At 46.3% G+C, this 18,364-nt stretch overlaps 1 protein-coding gene across 4 annotated transcripts in view; it reads right to left on the reverse strand.

The window, feature by feature from the left end:
- Positions 1–18,364, reverse strand: part of Sil1 (SIL1 nucleotide exchange factor) — a 248,983-nt gene that overhangs the window by 212,653 nt on the left and 17,966 nt on the right. Inside the window, exon 1 of one of the 4 annotated variants that reach the window (XM_036205314.1) lies at positions 12,456–12,478. The exons of 2 other annotated variants lie outside the window; for them this stretch is intronic. The gene's annotated coding sequence lies outside the window, so the exon portion shown is untranslated. Of the gene's footprint in view, positions 1–6,455; positions 6,523–12,455; positions 12,479–18,364 lie in introns of those variants that run through there. One more of the 4 variants, XM_036205316.1, reaches the window with a different exon arrangement.

Here is an 18,364-nt window from a genome sequence, read left to right on the forward strand (position 1 = left end):
CTTGGGTTTCTGAGTGCTAAAGTTACTCTATATAGCTACCCACTCATTTAATCAATATGAACCTCTACGAACCAAAAATCCTGTTCCCTATAACACCATGCTCAATGTACATAACATGTATGATCAATGTTTATGATTGAATCCTTGGTAAGAAAATCAAATGATCCTCTCCTACTCCTATTTCAATGCAATAGCAATAATAATAAATTCTCCAGTGTAGCCTGAAGTCAGGCCTGCCCTTCCCCTCCAAGCCTCTTAATTTAGACCATACTAGGGAGACCTTTACTTGTGTAAGGAGGTGCTGACACAGACTTTCCACTACCATGCCCAGAGAGAAACCAGTGTTGTAAAACATCCTTTTAATGAAGGAACTTATTTCCTGTTATTACAGATTGAGGGAAAAATTTTCTCTAGGAACCAGAAATAAATGGAAGGGAAGAAAAGAACAGAAATTAATGAATATTGTAATTATCCCCTGAAGTTGCAAATCAGAACACTTCTCACTAGAAGACAAGTATGAAAAACAAGATAAGATGCTTCTGGGATGCATTCATGAAACAGCAGGTAACAGAACAGATAAAGTGTATTTACAGTAACTCACCAGGGACAGCTACCTTTTGCTAATAGCTATCAGACACTGAATACCACTGTAAAAATGATATTCTTCCTTTCTTTATAATGGAGTTACAATTATCTATGAGAACAGTGCAACATGGCCATTTTGAATGATAACTAGGAATAATTTTATATCCTTGCTTATTCCTAAATGTCTAGGCACAAGCAGATAAACAGCCAGATTATACCTCACTATATTAGCTTGCTTCAGCTAAAACAACACACTACCATAGACTAGTGTCTTAAATAACAAACATTTATTTTCTCAGCATTCTGGAGGCTGGAAGTTTAAGATGTGGGTTGTAGACAATACAATTTCTGGGGAAATACCTCAACCTAGCTTGCAAACAGCTGCCTTTTTACAATGTCCTAACACAACCTTTCCCAAATGCAGCACAAAAGATCTGAGAGCCAGCACACATGAGGGAAAGTGACTGAGTGTATGCATGCAAGCTCACCGTGTCTCCTCTTACAGGAACACTAAGCCAATGGAGTCAAGGCCACACCCATAATTAATGATCATCTTTCTCCAAACAGGCCCACAGTTGGGCAAGGCTTGCAATGCATAACTTGCGGGGACACATATACACACTCTGGAAGAACAGCCCACATACCAAAAAAGGAAAGGGAAGGCTGGAAAGAAGTAACCTTGGCGACACTTGCTTATGATGGCAGTGACCGTGAGGGTGATGGCCAAAGATTCCAAGTAGCAAGGAGGCCATGGTGGGAAATGAGTTTGATAACAATAAATTCTTTTTTTGTTTGTTTGTTTTTGTTTTTTCAAGACATGGTTTCTCTGTGTAGCCTTGGCTGTCCTGGAACTCACTCTGTAGACCAGGCTGGCCCTGAACTCAGAGATCCTCCTGTCTCTGCCTCTTGAGTGCTGGGCGTGTGCTTTTTTTTTTTTTTTTTTTTTAAAGACAGTGTATTACCATGTGGGCCAGACTAGCTGCAAACTCTCAAACTAGTGATCCTCTGGCCTAGTTAGCTTTTCTGTTACTGTGATGAACAATGACCAAAACCAACTTGGGAGAAGAAGGATTTGTTTCTTATGTATCACAGTCCATCACTGAGGGAAGCTGAGACAGGAACGGAAGGCAGGAACCTGGAGGCAGGAACTGCAGCAGAGACCACGGAGGGACACTGTCCCCTGGCTTGTTCCCCTTGGTTTGTGCAGGCTGCACTTTTAGACAACCCAGGACCACCTGCCCAGAGATGGTACTGCCGACAGTTCACTGGATTCTCCCACAGCAACCATTAACCTATCCAATGGAGACAACTCCTGAGCTGAGGATCCCTCTTCCCAGATCTGCAGCTTGTGTCACATTGGCAAGGTTAACTAGAATACCCTCTCAGTTCCTGGGATGACAGTAGTATCCTACATGGCCAGCACAAATATATTATACTCTTGGGTTTGGGGAAGAAGACAGTTGTTTTGTGGGCTACTTTTCTCTTTCTATATAAGGTTAATTTTTATTATATTTATTTGGTTTTTTGTATGTGCGCTACATTAGTAAGAGCCTATCTCAGAAAAAAATAAACAAACAAAAGCTTGGGCCAGCACAATGGCTTAGTGGGTAAAGGTGCTTTCTGTCAAGCCAGATGACCATGTTCCATCCCTGGAACCCACATTGTAGAAGAGAACCCACTCTCATAAATGGTTCTCCTGCCTCTACACTGTGTTATGGCCTGGGGCTGGGGTATGGATGTGCCCAGTCCCTCCTGTTCCAGCACATACTGAGAGGTGAGGAATCCAGCATCCTCTCAGACCCTCAGGGGTCTCTATTTAAGCTTAGGAGCTGTAATTTCTGACCAAAGCAACTCTGGTGAAATCTAAAAGCCTTCCTAGTCTCCAAGACAACTCCACAGTCCTCAGAGTGAAGGACCCAGCAGCCTCCTTAATAAACCTTGAAATGGAAAAGTCCTCCTCTCCTGGCAAGCGAGGATCTCTAGCCAAGCAACAATTAGTGAATCTGAAAGCCTTGGGCAGCCTTGGCCTGTGAAAGAGAAGACTTTTTCTCTCTCTCTGCTCAAGCACTGTTGGAAGCTGCTACACAACCTACGCACCTTACAGCAGGTACTCCCTACAACCTACAGTTTCTCTTCCTCATCTCTCTGGACAACTGCCTAAGACTCACGGCATTATCTGAGGACTTCCCCACAAAACACACCAGACTGAGCCCAACAGCTACACCTCCAGATAAAGACTTTCAGTCCCCATCACCCAAAGCCCTCAATGCTCTTAAAGCCCTGGGCCAGGCAACACAGACCTTCTAATAAACAACCCCAGATATGTGTCTCTTCTCATAGCACCCCCAAAGAGTCCCAGTCAGATTAACAAGTGACAGATAGGACTTATGTGCCATCGCTGCACAGCTCAAACAAGCTACTGGAGAAAACCCCTGCAAGTAACTACCTGAGACTAGCTTTGTTGCTTTATCAGGGAGAAATGTGGAAAGAAGTCATGACTCGGTGTTGCTGGGTCAAAGACAGAATTTGGAAGAGGACAATGGGGGATGAATATAAGACTATGATCAAGATACACTGTTGCATGACCAAACCGTGGGTCCAGAAAGGAAACAAGTCCTTATCCAGGAATTCTACAAGCTCAGCCCACCAAAGAAAACAGCACTTGGCTCCAGTCAAACCGGAAGCAGCTGTCAATACAATCTCCAGCACTCCACTGCAGCTGCCACTCTGGAGCCCAGCCTCATCCAGAACAGAGCATCAGCCAGCCAGGACTTCCTTCGTCTGCATAGTGCGAACAGCACGGGGCTGAGGGGTTCCCAAACTCTGCCTAAAACACAAGCGTTCCAGAATACCTCTGGGTGCCTCCCAGCCTACTGTCTCAGGCAGGTGGTTCTTCTGTTCCTGCCCGGCCTGCTATGTTCTTGTGATACGCTCAATAAATCTGCTTCCTTGTAAAAGAGAAGAAACAGAAACAAAGAGCCAAAGACTAGGAAGATGGTGACATAAAGACAAAGCAAAAACAGATTCAAAGATGCTCCCTGTGAAGACTAGAGAGACGGGGCCACTAGGAGGGGAAAAACGAGCACCGGCATCTGCCCTTTGCCTCCAAAGGAAGCACAGCCCCGCCCGCCAACATCTGGTTTTCAGGCTAGCAATACCACCCACTTCTGAGAACATAGCACTACGCTGTCTCAACAGCCACAGGAATCGGGAGCCAGGTAAAGCCAGGCTCCAAGCCTGTGCTCCTTTTCTGTAAGCAGCCTTCCCCAATCAGAAGTCCCCCGTGAGTGATTCTGCCAAGAACTGAAGCGGCCAGGACCGACGACAGCTCCTCCACTGCAGGCCTGCAAAGGAGCCTCCCCTTCTTCCACGTCACAGCCAACATTTGCCGGAGACTGAGCCAACTTCTTGGTGTTCGCATGAGTGTGCACGCACCCATGGATGTATGAGCGCCTCATGAAAAAGCACCTGCAACTGCCTAACAAAGGTTCTCATCTAACATGATAGTTGGCACTTACCTGTCACCCACAGCAAGCAGCTCCATCTAGTCCACAGTTTATTCTTCTCCCCACAGACATGTGTGGGAAGGACTATTAATGCCCCAGAAGGGCACTTCACCCTTCCTTCTGCCCCAAAAGAGATAGCTGCTCACCACTTCTAGACTCTAGGGAACACGAGGTGTGCCAAGCTTTCAGGTTGAGTGCCAGTATGAGGAGACTAGCACAGAGGTGTCTCAAGCCACTCTGGGAATAAGCAGCAAGCTAATATACACAATGTGTCAGGACAAAGGCATAACATCCTAAAATGCATTTCTGAACTAATTTTGACAAGTATAGTTCAGCTTTGATTATTTATAACACTTCAAAGTAAAACCACACACAGTAGTGTACACTTGGAATCCAACACTTGGGAGGTAAAGGCAAGAAGATCTAAAGTTCAAGACCAGCCTAGGGTACATGAGGCCGTCTCAAAAAAAAAAAAAAAAAAAAGCAGGTGGCAAAAAACAGCAAGTTTTGTAAAACATAATGTTCTGGTGGAGGACACTATAAACGCTACAGCTATTGGTTCTTTGCTGAGGACCAGTTTGGGGCACCTAAGAGACATCAGTTTGGTAGACTAACAAGGGAAGACCTAGGATTTACCAACAGAGTAAACAACAGCTCCCAAAGCACTCAGAATTCTAGTTTCCCAGTTTGCTGGATGTTTTTCCTTGTCCCCAGTCCCTAACCTTCTTAGTGTCCTCTGGCTACTTTCGACCATCTTTTCTCTTGCCAAAAAGGATAGTGTTAGTGCACGTGGGGCTGCTATAACAGAATACCTGAAACTTAGTAATTCATAAAGAACGGGTTTTTCCTACAGTTTTGAAGCTGGGAAGTCTAAAATTCAGAATTCAGCACCTGTTTAAGGCCTTTCCACTGTCCTTACACAGCAGAAGAGACACACAGATAAAGATCAAATGTGTCCCTTAATCAGCAAGGCACTCCTGAAGAACCAGCAAGAAGTCCTCATGAGGGCAGGGCCCTCGGGACCCAATCACTTCGCAAGGGCTCCATCTCTCAGCACCGCTGCTGCACTGGGGAGAAGTTTCTAACACACCGACTTGGGAAGCCACGTGCAAATCACAGCAAGGTTTGTCTCCCCAAACAGCAATTAAAGCTAACATACAGGGTATTTACTCAGCATGTGCTAACTTGCACTAGCCCATATCACAGGTACCATCATGACCCTACCACTGAAGGGGAGAAAACTGACGACTCAGAAAGGTTAAGCCATTTTCTCAAGGTCACAATGTTACTAAGAACCAGAATTAGAAAGCAGATCTGACTCTGAAATCTAAGCTCTCTCTCCCTTCCTCCCTCTCCGTCTCCATCCCTCCTCCCCTGCCACCACGACTAGCTTGAGTGGATGGCAGAGATGACTCAGAGATGAACGGCACTTGCTGCTCTTTCAGAGGACCTGAGTTCAGGTCCCAGTACCCACATCTGGCAACATCCAGAACACAGTATCAGCCAGCCAGGACTTCTATAACTCCAACTCCAACTCGAGGCAAGCCAGTGCCCTTTTCTGGCCTCTGTGAACACAGACACACACACACACACACACACACACACACACACACACACACACACAAATAAATAAATAATAAATCTTTTTAAAAAACTGTCGCTGAGTGGTGGTGGTGTACCCCTTTAATCCTAGCACTGGGAGGCAGAGCCAGCCGGATCTCTATGAGTTCGAGGCCAGCCTGGTCTACAGAGCAAGATCCAGGACAGGCACCAAAACTACACAGAGAAACCCTGTCTCAACCCCTCCCCCACAAAAAAAATAACAAAACAAAAAAACCCAAACAAACAAAAACAAAAAACCCTGTCTACATACATTGCAGGAGAACAATAGAACAATGGGCTGGACCATAATAGACACTGCCTGCAAACCTTTGTGTTTAACAGTTCTGAGACAGTCTCATTTAGTGCACTGGCCTCCAACTATGTAGCTAAAGCTGGTCTTGAATACCTTTCTGCCTGCCTCCACCTCTCAAGTGCTGGGATTATAGATGTGCGCCAACACACCTAAAGCTCTTAACTCTAACTGCCTGCCTGGTTCACAGAAGCTAAGGAGAGGGGCTTAGTACTATCATGTACATAGACCTGCCTGGTTCACAGGAGCTAAGAGGTGGGCCTAGTACTTATGTACACAGACCTTAGAGACAAATGCCTGGACAGAGCTTCGGTTTGAGTCTCTACACTGTGCAAAGTCTCACAGACTCTTAACAACTGCCAGAAAATTTCTTCCATTCCTCACAAAAAAATTATCTGGGAAATACTTAATCCCCAAAAATTTTGGGGGGAAGGTAAGTGGATCTAGCTTACCCCTTCCCCAGATGGCCGAAGTCTCCAGTACCTGAAGGCAGTCCACCCTGCTTCCTCCCCATCTGAAGCTCACCAGGCCTGATCAGTCAGATTCTTATTCTACCACAATAAAACAGCAGAAGTCCTCAAATCCAAGTGAGAAACAAAAAGAGAAAAAAAAAAATCAAATTAAAAAGGAAGGAATGAGAGAGCAAAGTTCAAACTGCTGTTTATTATGTAGCAGGAGGTTCTGGGTTCTTAAGCTTCTTGTTAACCATTCTGGCTTCACATTCATTTTCTTTGCTTAGCCCTAATTACTGCCTGAGCTCTTTTCATATGGGTCCCTAAAGATGTTGAAAAAATGAACTGAAAGGTCAACTTGTTCCATGGGAACTGCAAGGAGCCTCCCTGACATCTTGCTCTGAAATGATATTTTGTAACTTCATAAGCTAATACTCCAAATTAATCAAGGTAAAGAATTCGCCATTTCCCCTGGTAACAGGGCTCGTGGGGGCAAAGGGAAGGAAGAAGTACCCTAATGGGGCAAGGATGACACAGATCTCCTGTTCAGCAGCACGAGAGTAAAAACTGCGTGGTAGAAGCACGAAGATCTCTGTGAGTTGAGACCAGCCCGGGATACAAGTTCCAGGCCAGCCAGAGCTACATTGTGAGAGACCCTGTCTCAAATAATAACAACAACAGCAACAATTATTTTTTTTTTAAAAACCCTATCTTCTAAATCCTACCCAAATCAAGAGACCAGAATTTGCACCATCAAAATGCCAAAGCTACATGACACCCCAGGATGCTGGCCAGTGAGGATCTAGGGCAGCAAAGCCACACAGAAGAAACACAGGCCACAAAAACCAGGACCGGAAGTCCTGCTGCTTCTCCTGCCAGCGGCTGGCAAGGAAGGCCTGAGTCAAGTTTCAGAAAGGTTAAGACCATGAAAGGGGATATTAAAATAAACTGAGAGAGAAAACAGAAAAAGATCAGAGAAGGAGAGTCTGGCTGCACCAGGTTTACAATTTGTCTGCTCTGGGAGCTGCAGCTCTGAGTACCAGATTTTTTAAGGTTTATTTTAAGAGCTTTGAGGCCTCTGGTGGGGGCGAGGGAAGGATTCACTAATTCTATCTTTCAAAGTCTCTGGATTTTGCTGCACAGGAAGGCATTTGCATGAGCGTGAGCTCCCTCTTGGAGAAGGGTCTTCCGCAGAACTTGGCTGTGCCCATGCACATGTGAGCACATGTGTAAGAGACACCCAGAGCTGTTTCCACAGCAGTCCATTATCCAGCAAGGTGTGGGTGCAGAACTCGGAGCAGAGCTGAGAAGCCTGTCCTCCAAATCCTGTCAGGACAAAGGTTGCAATTGCTTTTGGAGTTCTCACCTGAGAGTTAATCTAAGAACAGGGAACTGATGCCACCCAAACAAAGATGTGCAGTTGTTTCCTTTAACAACACAACAACAAAACTGTGATCCAATTTAAAAAAGTAGAAAAAGAGTAAAACAGAAAGCTTGATTTGCTATCACCGAAATTTAGGCTGCCGTCACCCCGAAGGTGAGAAGCATCTCCGGTTTGGAGACTGGCTAATGCACTTTTACATACTTGGAATCCTGGTTTAGTCAGAATGGAGTGGGAGATGCATCTTCCCACCCCAACCACCTTCTACAGTTTAAAAAAAAAAAAAAAAATGTTATAACCTCCAGAGTATGAAAGACGGAACAAAATATATTACCTAAACACCCTGGTCAGAAAACAGCTATGAAATTTTCTGAAAACAACTCTTCTTTGAAGAAAAACTGCAGCCGAAACACAGGGCCAGGAAATGGGTCAGTAAGAAAGGGTGAAAGGAACTAGGCCCACCTGTGAGCCTAGAAACACCAGGAGGGGGTAAGAGAATTAAGAGAAGATTTTTAAGCCCACCCTCTGGCTCCAAAGCCTCCAGATACCTATCCTGCTGACTTCTACCTGATAGTCTTCCTTTAAAAGGGAGAGAGGAAGCATGGCTAGAATGAACGTCTAGAGCAATTTAAATATAAATTGAAGACTATCCCAGACAAAGAATGGTTAGCGGCTAACTGACTGCAGAGCGCTCCAGGTCAGTCACAGGACTCCAAAGGGAGGAAAGAAGGGACCCACCCAGAAGACATACATAAACCGACATCTAAGTCAGGTTAGGAAGCGTGCTCTGGAAACAGGAAGGAGCAACAGAACAGTAGAGCCATGGCTACAACTCTCAATAACCACAGAACCTTTTGAGAAACACAAACGAACCTCTGTCGGCTAATTCCCCCAGATACTCTGTTGCTCATATCCACCCATGGACATTTTATTCTCTACAGGGTTGGTGGCACTGCCCTTGCCAAGCACAGAAAGGAACTGCTTTGTGTTGTGTTCGGGATGGGCACACCAGCACTAGACGGCTCCCTATGGCCCCTGCAGCCCTCTACAGTCTCTACAGCTCCAAGGCTACCATCCAAAGAGAACAGTTAAGCTGGCCCAGGGTTTCCCTCACAAGCCACTATCTGCCATGCAAATCCCCTGCACTGAAAGCGACAGCCTCTACCCATGGCTCCGTGGCTCACCCTGCTACCACTCACATTCTGGGAGTGTGCTTCTACCCGGCCACTGTCAATTTGTCAATTCTTGGCTAATGACCTTGTCTAAGAACTTCAGTAATGTTGCAGAAAATGTCAGTAGAAAATCAAGAGTGAGATAAGTTTTCCACGTCCTGGTGTGCTTTTGTTTTTGTTTTATTCCAAGCAAATACATTACAGCTTGCTTTCTTATAACACAAAACCTAAAAATCAATGCTCAAAGCACAGCAACTATAAACTCTTCTTCCAATAACAAGTGTCAAGAAGGAAGAGAGCTACATAGAACGAAGCTAGAAGAAAACAGCATCTCCTCAGACTGAGCCTTTACAAGGGGTGGAGAAAGCACTTAATAAATAATGGACAAGAAAGAAAGCCATTTTGATTACATTTGTTTAGGAAACAACACAGTATGAATATGAACACTTGTAAGCCCAGGCTCTGAGTTATAAAAGAACACATTCTCATTTACAAGCTCATTCATTCAGCAAATGTTAGTCATCTACTCTATGCCCAGCACAGCTCCGAACAATAAGAATACAACTGCAGGACACATAGGTATACTCACTGGCCATACATCAAGGGAAGGGAAGGAGGGCAGAGTCTACAGGAAGTAATCAAACAAGACTATCGGGGCATGCTCTGCTTTTGAATATGATTAACCACAGAAAATTTGGTAATTAAAATCTGGTAGCTGGGGCCAGAGAGATGGCTTAGCAGTCAAGAGCACTGGCTATTCTTCCAGAAAACTCAGGTTCGATTCCCAGCACACACATGGCAGCTCTTGACAACCATCAGGAACTCCAGTTCCAGGGGATCTGATGCCCTCTTCTGGCCTCCAACACATACACACACACACACACACACACACACACACACACACACACACACACACGTGTATATGTGCATGGTGCACAGATGAACACTTAGGCAAAATACCCATACAAATAATAAAAACCGGTAGCCAATAAAGTACTGAGACATAGAAGACCTGTAAGAGGTGTTTAGGTCACAGAGGTACAAGCTTCTCAGTTTCTCAGACTTCAGACCATTAGCTAAGATAAACTTCTGCCCTTTACAAATTATCCAGTTTTAGGTACTTTGCTACAGCAACAGAAAATGGACTGAGAAATGGTTACATTAACCTGTCATTTCATACTAGAGAAAAGGGAAGGCCCTACCCAAAAACACAGCAGAACTGAGATGTGGCTGACAAAGAGCCAATCACACAGAAATACGCAAGAGTGTTCCAGGCTAAGGATATGGTCAAACCAATCAATGCCCACGATCTTGGAGGCTGAGGCTGAGGCCAGCCTGGGCTACATTATAAGACCCTGAGTCAAAAGAAAAGAAAGAACAGCAGCAACCTTCTTTACTTCAAAACTTACTACAGAGCTATGGTAATCAAAAGTGTGGTCATAGAGGCAGCTTGGGTCCTCACGGTCCAGGCTCCCTGAAGCCATTCCCAGGTGTCCGGTGCACCGGGTGGACGGGTGCCATTATGATGAGCAAGTATATGGTGGAGAAATGGGAGAGAAGGAGAGGAAGGATAGTTCCTGTGCTGTGGTGAGAGGAAGATCTGAAGAAATGAGGACTGTGAGGAATAGGCTGGTGTGGGTGGCCTGCTTGCCACCCAGAACCAGGGTGATGTCTGGGCCTGGGCTGCTGCCTAGGGCCATGTCTGGGTCTGTGGACTTACTGCAGCTAGGGTCTGTGCTGACATCCATTACCCATGTTGCCACCAGGGCCACAGGGATGCCTGGGGTCTGTGGCCACATTGGTGTCCAAGGGCCAAGCCCATCTGGCTTGCACAGTCACCTGGGGCCATGGTGTCATCTGGGCCAGGAATGCTGCCAGAGGCCATGTCTGGGTCCGTAGCCCTATCATAGCAAGGATCTGTGTTGATGTTGGTGGCTTCTGATACCATCAATGACTGTGCTGAGGCCAGGGGTCTGGGACACCACCTGGGACCATGTTGGTGTCTGAGGACCATACTGCCATGGAAGCCATGCCATCTGAGTGGCCTGCAGTGCTACCTGGGGCTATGGTGACATCCAGGCCCAGGCTGCTAACGAGGACCATGTTTGAGTCCATGCCCATGGTCATGCCAAAGGCCACACAGATGCCTGGGGTCTAGGTTGCAACCTGTAGCCATTTTGGTGCCTGAGGGCTATGCAAATCTGGGTGGCCTGTGCTACCACACAGGGCCAGGTACTGTCTGGGCCAGAACTGATGCCTAGGGCCATGTCTGGGTCTGTGGCCCAGCAGCAGCCAGGGTCTAAGTTGATGTCTGTGGCTCCTGTTACCATGGAGGGCTGTGCACATGTTTGGGGTCTGGACAGCCACCTGAGACTATGTTGGTGTCCAAGGGCCTTGCTACTACTGGGGCCATACTGATCTCCATGGTTCATGCTGCCACCAGGGCCATGGTGACATTCAGGCCTAAGATGCTGCTAAGGGCCATGTCTGGGTCCATGTTCCTGCTGCAGCTGGGGTCTGGGATGATGTCCATGGCCTGTGTTGCCTGAGGGGGTCATAGGAACCATACATGTTGAAATCTGAGGGCCATGCTGAGCTGGCTTCCTCCTCACTGGCTCTGGGTTAGCTGGTCCTGCTCCTTGCTGGACCCTGCAACAGGACAACTGGCCCCTGCACTTGGGAGAAATGATCACCCCTCACCATGGGCATGGGAGAGAAAGCCTCAATGGCATAGGCCTAGGAGAGTTGGCTCTGCACCTCACCTGAGGAGGGCCAACCCAAAGCCCAGGATGTGATCTTGGTGGTAGCTGAGCTGGATGGTCTGGGCCACTAACAATTACCCCATTTATGACCTGCTGGAGTGCACGAAGAGACTGGTCCTGCAAAACAATAACCACAGGATCTCCATGACTTGAGACAAGAGGCATTTTGATGAGGGTCCAGTGATGATGGTGTGCCAGAGACCTTGAGCCAGATCAATGACTCATTGCAATGAACATTTTGTGGGTAGGGCCAATTGGACAAAAGGGTATACTGCGGGACCCAATGCCACTATGATGAATGAAGAGGTGTTGGAAAGTTGGAGGAGCCAGGTCGAGTTTTGTTTGTTTTGTTTTTAACTGATTTTTAGTGGGGGGGTTGGGGGCCAATGTAGGGGTGAGAAGAAGATATGGAGGGACTGGCAGGTAAGCAGGATTGGGGTGCAAGATATAAAATTTCCAAAGAATCAATAAAGAATTATATTATTTTTTTAAAAAAGTATGGGGGTTGGGGATTTAGCTCAGTGGTAGAGCGCTTGACTGGCAAGCACAAGGCCCTGGGTTCGATCCTCAGCTCAAAAAATAAAATAAAGTGTGGTCACTGAACCAGAACTAAGAACACAAATTATCACACAGTCCAAACAAGACAAAGATTAAATGATAACACTCAAGAACAATTTTCACTGACCGTCTTCTGCCTTCCAGCTACAATGGGCACCCAAGGTTCTGAGTGGTGCCGCCACCCCAGCTGCTAGGCTCACTCACATCACAGCTTTCAAAAGGAGGACTCTGGGGCCTGCTTCTCTCGCAGGAGGAAGCTGCATCCTGTTGGTTTTACTGTTCTGAAGTCTAACTCAGGCCGTCAGCCCAAGTCCAAGGGCCGTTCTAATCACCACGTTGAGCACAGCCTTCCCTTATAAATGAAAGAGGTAGTGTGTAAGCCAAAGAACCATTAAGGAAGGGCCCTGAGGGACAGGGGTCTGAAACAGCCCGCCATTCACTTAACAATTATGTGGCAGCATGTGACACTAACCCAGTTTCCTTTATAACACAAACTCCTCCTGTACCTACTTCTATCCTCCTGGCCACATAAGGAGAACGATTCCAGCTTGTCTCTGGCCTTGCTGACATTAGCTGCTGCCAGGAAAGACCGTGAACCCTTCTACCAACTAGAAGCAAGAGTCACACAAACTGTGGCACTGCATCTCAGGGGTCACCAGTGCCAGTGGCTAAAGGGGTCAAGGTTAAAGAAGCGGCTCCTAACCAGACATGACAGCTAACAGAATGCGTGTGACGGCAGGTTACAAATGGCAGTTGTCAGACATTAGCAAGTGACAGGTTAAAAACTCTAGGTCTTCATCTAGGCAGGTCGAATGATGCCAAATTAGGCCACCATGTCTGCTGAGTGGCCAGGCGGCCCTCACAATACACTGACTGTGGCACTGAGAGAAGGCCTGAGTCAGGAGGGAAAGATACTTTTTCTACTCGTTTTAATACAGTTATTAATGCATATGAACTGCAAACATGAGTGGGGCTTACCTACTAACACTTACATAAATGAATATATTGTGCTTTGATTACATCTTATCCTTCCCTCTTTCTCCCCAGGTCTTTCACCCCTCCCCCACGTAGTCCAAAAACCCATTTACAGATTGGAGAAAAATAAGCAATCTATTACAAGAGTACTCCTGCTCAGAGTCTCACTCTCCTCTTCATTAAAACCCACCCAATGTATTATAAATCCAGTCTTCTCGCTCCACAGCCACAAGCCCTCCTAAGGCGCTCCTTCGGAACAAGTCACTTCAAAGTGCTTGCACGGCTGACCTGTCTACGTGTATTCACATCCTCTCTCAGCAGCGGTTGGTGTCGAGAGCGTCAGAAGTGAGCTGTAGCTGGTTGCTCTCCTGGTATACAGTCAGGTAGACCGAGGGAGGTAGAGGAGGGCTTGTGGGATACAACAACAACTGGGTTAGAGTCGGTGGTGCCAGGCCAACCCCTGCAGCGTCAGCTGCTTACCCACCTCCCTTCACGGATTTGAAAGTCTGTGCCCATCTACACTCTCAGCTCCTCCATAAGCTCCATACCCTCACTGTCACGGCAGATCTTTGCGAGGGCAGGGGAGAGAGGACCATGGAGTCAACACCAGACTCGAACTCCTCATTCTCCTGCCTCTGCTAACTACAGAGTGCTGGGCCTATGAGCACATACCACCTCAGCCAATTGTTGTCTACTTGGTTGTCTACTTACTAGACTGATACACAGGGAAATAGTAAAGCACACTGCTGTTTACATGTGTGAGGGCACTGATCTAATTAGTGATCAAAATCTAAACAGGCTGAACATGATAGTACACGCCTGTAATCTCAGGAGGCTTAAACTAAGAGGCCTGCTACAAGCTTGAGGTTAGTCAACTACACAGCAATACCTTGACTCAAAAGAACAAAAACTAGCCAGGTGTGGTGGCTCATGCCTTTAATCCCAGCAGAGAACAGGCAGATAGATCTCTGTGACTTTGGAGCCAGCCTGGTCTACACAGTGACTTCCAGGACAGTCAAAGCTACATAGTGACACCTAGTCTCAAAAGAACAGAAATTAGGGTGCAGACACGATGGCTCAGCAGATAAAGACGTGCTGCCTAGCCTGACCACCTGAGTTCCTCTCACTAGAATGAGAACCAGCCTTAAGTGCTGTGGCTGGCACACACACACACACACACACGCACGCACGCACGCACGCACGCACACACGCACTCACTCACTCACTCACACACTCTGAACAGACTATTGGAAGGCGGGGCCTAAGTGGCAGGAGATGATCATGGGAAGAGTCTTAAAGAGCACATCTTGTCCTGACCACTTGGGTCCTCGTTCCGCTTCCCGTCCGCCATGAGATGAGACGCTTCCGACACACGCCTCACCACCATATGTCCTGCTTGCCACAGGCCCAGAATCAATGAAGCCAAAGACTATGGACGACAGCATCTAACCTGGTGGGCCAAAGTTAATCGTTCTTTAAGCTGTCCTTCTCAGGTACTTGTCATAGGAACAGAAAAGATGACTGGGGCCTGAGCAAAAGCTGGGCCCTCACCTGAAATGCTCAACCCCATGTTACTCTAATAGGAAGTAATTGTGTGTTCCTCACAATTTCACTCAACCATTACCTCAGGATAGCCTTCCTTGATGCAGTCTTTGCCCCAGGCTATCCTAATCAAATACCCCAATGGTAAGTCACTCCTTTCTCTCAATACATTGTTACAGTCTCATATTTGTGTGACTGTTATTTGACTCACATGGACATTCATAAAGGCACTCTAACAGGAAATGTATCTGAATGACTCTCAGGGCCTCCAAGTATTAGGAATGAAATTGATGTTCTATATGTTTGTTATTAAAAAGGCAAAGCTTCAGAGACAGGAAATGAAACCATCCAAATCAGAATATCCTACTTAGAGAAGCTGTTCTCCCTAAATGACCTGGAGTCCAAACACCTCTCCCTGCTCTCTTCCACATTTCTTACAGAAGTTACTTTATATGTCCTGCCACTCCTCCAAGGGCGGTAGCCATAGTGACAAGCTGGCCTACTGCCAAAAATAGTCGAAAAAGATATCACCTTGTCTGTGTGAGCTATCTGGTTTTCCAAAATAAAAGTCCACAGCAGAGGCCAAAGCAGAAACACAAAAGCCTTTACCCAGTGAAGACATGGAACCAAACAACCAGCACCCTTGCAAGAAACGAATGCTCCCCAGGACAGGCAGTGCCCCCGGGTGACCTAGCCAAAGGAAAGCGAGGAAGAAAGGCCACAGAAGCAGGCACACTGCTCCCCAGAGGACTTCAAACGCTCTTTACTTCTTGTAGAAAGCATAAATGTACCCAAACATTAGATATCAAAGTCTCCCCTGAAGAGGCAGCTTCTGAGGACTACAGATCATGGCTCACAAAGCAGCAGCAGCAGCTGAGGAAGTCCCTATAAAGCTCTAATTGAGGCCAAAATTCTCCTCTACAGAAGCAAAAGGACCTTCTCCCTGCCTTTCTCTTCTTTAGATGACAGGGGTGGGATATGGAGACACAGAAATATTTACTGAGCACCACACAGCGTCAGGCATAGTGAAAGATTCTTTTGATACAGGGATATTGGTGCAAATCAGGGGCACAGACACGGAGTTTTGATTGCAAGGTTAAGCAATGAGTCCAACAGCAAGGCCGGAAGACAAACTAGATCACCCTGGATCCAAATACTCCTAGCTCAGTGCTGTCTTCAACATATCTGCTCCTCATCCCTTCACCACCATCTTCCCAGACAGACCTGGGAATGCAGCTCTTGACAAGTCCTTGAAAAGCCCATCCTCTACACCAAGACCAAAACATTGGTTTGGACAAAATGCAGTTCACCTGCATTCCCTATGGTAGTTCACCATAGGAAGCAGAGTTATCTGCAGCTATAGAGATATTTTAACTCCTTCCCTGGGGAGAGATGTAAACATCATCTACCCTCTCATTACAAGGTCCCAACAACAAACCAAAGTATGACTCCACCAAAGTTCACCCTAGGAAATCAATGAGTTTACTGGATTTTCTTACACAGCATGGATAAGGGGTTGTTCACAGGAACACAGACTAACATGCAGCAACCACACTAGAAAGTCTTCACCCAGAATATGTGCCGGCTTCCCATGTTCATGTAGATGGAGCTATATACTCTGGCCCCTCCCAAGATCCCACATGCAATTAGATCAGAATTGCATACAAATACTTGGGAGGAGTGGCTGAGACCTCAGGCCCCTTGATATGAGGAAATGTCAACCACCAACAAGCTGGGTCACTGGGATGGTCATTTACAATCAGGCACAGCTGATTAATGAAAACAGCAGCCACTCTATGACAGTAGATGAAGCTGGATTTCTCTAAATTCCCAAAGAGTTCCTGGGGGAGGAGAATTACATCATGATTTAGGAAACACGCTGCTCTTACAGAGGATGCAAGTTCTATTTCCAACATCCACACAGGACATCTCACCAACACCTGAACTCCAGCTCCAGAGGGATCTGATGCCTCTGGCCTCCATAGGCACCAGGACTCATGTGTACATACCAACACATAGACCCATACATTTACACATGTAAAAATAAATCTTTTTTAAAACCAGATGTTGTGGTGCACACCTTTAATCCCAGCACTCAAGAGTTAAAGACAGGTCCTCTGTGAGTTCAAAAGCAGCCTAGTCAACTTAGCAAGTTTCAGGCCTGCCAGAGCTACACAATGACACTATGTCCCCAAAATAAAACAAAACCACAATAACCAAATGACATCCCAAAGAAGAAGTTGGCCTTTCCCAGGAGCCACCACTGCTGAGCATTGAGGCGATAAAGCTATAGTCCAAAGCACCTCAAACCAGTGTCACTGTGCTCCAGCACTTCTTCAGAAAGCACTTGCAGGGTATACAACCCTACCTCACTCAAGTCTCTGTAGATCTTTCACCTAGTGTGCTGGTTTGAAACAAAATGGCCCCAAAGGAAGAGTGGCCTTGTGGAGTAGGTGTAGTCTTGCTGGAGGAAGTGTGTCACTTTGGAGGTGGGCTTTGAGGTCTCTTATATGCTCAAGATACTGCCCAGTGTATGAGACCACTTCCTGTTGCCCTCAAGATGTAAGACTCTCAGCTCCTTCTCCAGCACCATGTCTGCCTGCATGCCACCATGTTGCACCATGATGATAATGGACTGAGCCTCTGAAAATGTAAGCAACCCCAACAAAATGTTTTCCTTCATAAGAGCTGCTGTGAAACCCTAACTAAGACACCTAGGTAGAGAGGCTAGCAACTCCATACCTGAATTGTCATCGACAAAGCATTTCCTACAAGAAATAACACCCACACACTGTGCTATAGTTCAAGGTTAGTAGAAAGGGTAGCAATTCCACAGCTGAATCACTGTCTATACAGCATCTCCTCCAAGGAATAGCATCCATTCACTGTGCTGTAGTTCAAAGTTAACCCCTCCCCCTGCACTTATTTCAGAATCTGCCTCTTATCAAAATTTGTCAGCTGATTATTAAAACGATAACTATTATTCTATTACAATAACATTATTGTGCTTTTCTCCTGTACTTGACATCTGTTGGCTGATAGGTTTAACTGGTACAGAAGCAATAATTATGCCATGCCTTCTCCTTTCCAACCAAGCCTCTAGTGTGACTTTTTACACTAAATCCAACTACAGGAAACGATCAGCCCAAGGATGTTAATAGGGTGCATCTGGGACCACTCACTATGTTTTGGTGGTCACAACACCAGAAACAAGAGGCTCAGCTGGGTCCCTAATTGCCAGCATACCTGCCCACTCTACCAGGAAGATGAAGGAATTAGAGGAAAACACCAACCAGGAAACAATTTATTGGAAACACCAATAAAGCTGGAGGTGTCATACACAAGCAGTCCCAAATCACAATGTCACAGCAACAGCAAGAAAAGGGGAAAAGGACAATACATCCTCCGCTGGGAGTTCTCAAATAAATGGTTCCCAGAGAGCTATTCTGCCTGCTTCCTCATACACAGTTCTTGGCAACTTCCAGTGAAACTGGCAATAGGGGGAAGAAACACAAAAGA

The sequence above is a fragment of the Onychomys torridus genome, chromosome 13, assembly GCF_903995425.1.
Source record: "Onychomys torridus chromosome 13, mOncTor1.1, whole genome shotgun sequence".
Classification (NCBI taxonomy): domain Eukaryota; kingdom Metazoa; phylum Chordata; class Mammalia; order Rodentia; family Cricetidae; genus Onychomys; species Onychomys torridus.